At 45.4% G+C, this 1,763-nt stretch overlaps 1 pseudogene; it reads left to right on the plus strand.

Moving 5' to 3' along the window:
* The first annotated feature begins 1,411 nt into the window (after nt 1-1,411).
* On the plus strand, nt 1,412-1,505 carry LOC115831635 (annotated as a pseudogene).
* Nucleotides 1,506-1,763: the final 258 nt, after the last annotated feature.

Genomic DNA, 1,763 nt, shown 5'->3' on the forward strand with positions numbered 1-1,763 from the left:
TTTGGGAAGCTGAGGCGGGTGGATCACTTGAGGTCAGGAGTTCAAGACCAGCCTGGCCAACAGGGTGAAATCCCATCTCTACTAAAAGTACAAAACTTAGCCGGGCGTGGTGGCACACACCTGTAATCCCAGGTGTGGGAGGGCTGGAAGCAGCTCACCCACACAGGGGTGGTGGCAGAGTCTCATCCAGCCATTGAGTGACACTGGGCACTTCTTGAGGGCCTCCCCATTCTGTCTGCCTGTCTCATATGGCTGTAAGAGGGAGTCAGGGAAGTTGCTAGGTGGTGAATGCTTTATCATTTCTAAAGGCCAGTGTAAAAGTCAGTACCATTATTTGCTACAAAATCCAGACACTTAGGCATTTCTCCTTTAGAAGAGCTACTGAAATAACAGCCCCAATTATTAATAACGTTTCTAATTATGAATTATTAACAATGGATGTGATTGCCAGCATTTGTTTTCCAGAAGGCCGGAATGAGCTTGGTGTCAGAGGGGACTGCAACACTCGACTTTAAGTTCTTAAGAGCTGAAGATTGTGTCTTCTTGGACATACGTAGTCTTGTGTAGCCCCAGGGTTGGTCTAACAGGCCTCAGAGGACTCCCTTTCACCTTCTGGCTAACTCCTTCACTTAGGATTGATATCAATTCTCAAGAAAAAAAACAGATGCATTTTTCATCAAGAAGAATGATTTTGTAGGGGAGTTTCCTTTTGCAAACAGTATTATGAACCTTGTTTTCCAGTAATGACTATCTTTCTCTTGAAGGCACTGAAGGAGGAATCAGTCAGGCACACGTTTACCATCGCCCGCTGGCCTGGCCTCTCTTGGAGACCTGAATTAGATTTGAGTGATGTTTGTTGTGTGCCAGGCCTCTGCTAGGCTCCGTGGAAGATATGGAAATAGATCATGACAGTTCTTGCCTTTGGGGAGTTCGCTGTCTAGTAAGGGACACAAAATGTATCCGGAAATTGTTATAACAGAATTAAAAAGCACTTTGGGAGCAGGGGCTGGGGTAATGGGGGAGGCATGGATGGTTGATTATTTTTAATTAGAAGGTTTGGAAAATTCTTCCTAGGAGAAGAGGCACTGGAGATGGGCCTTGGAGAACGTGAGGATTTTAGGAATTGGACAAAGTGAGGTGAGTATGAAGGAAATTTCAAGAAAAGGAAGGTACTAGCAAGATGTAGACTGGGCAAGGCCAAGGCATATTTGGTGAGTGGTAGGCCTTCAGGGATGGCTGGTGGGTCAGGCCTTTGGGAGACTATGGGGTCAGGGGGCATGAAATGAAACACGTACTGTGTCCAGGCTAGGAGGGTCTTGTGGGCATGGAATTAATCCACCCACTCACACCTTCCTCGTGTTCCAGGTGCTGTTCCATGCACTGAGGATTCTAAAGAGAAATAATCCACAACAAGACTTACAGATAGGTTCAAGAAATAAACCCTCTTTTGCAACCCAGAGCTCATTGTTTCAGTATGAGTTTTGATACATATAAGAAGAAATAGTATGATACCAAAAAATAAAATAAAATAAAATAAAATAAAGAAAGAAATAATTTACAGCCAGGCGCGGTGGCTCATGCCTGTAATCCCAGCACTTTGGGAAGCTGAGGCGGGTGGATCACTTGAGGTCAGGAGTTCAAGACCAGCCTGGCCAACAGGGTGAAATCCCATCTCTACTAAAAGTACAAAACTTAGCCGGGCGTGGTGGCACACACCTGTAATCCCAGCTACTTGGGAGGCTGAGTCAGGAGAATCACTTGAA

The sequence above is a fragment of the Nomascus leucogenys genome, chromosome 19 (genome assembly GCF_006542625.1).
Source record: "Nomascus leucogenys isolate Asia chromosome 19, Asia_NLE_v1, whole genome shotgun sequence".
Taxonomy (NCBI): Eukaryota; Metazoa; Chordata; class Mammalia; order Primates; family Hylobatidae; genus Nomascus; species Nomascus leucogenys.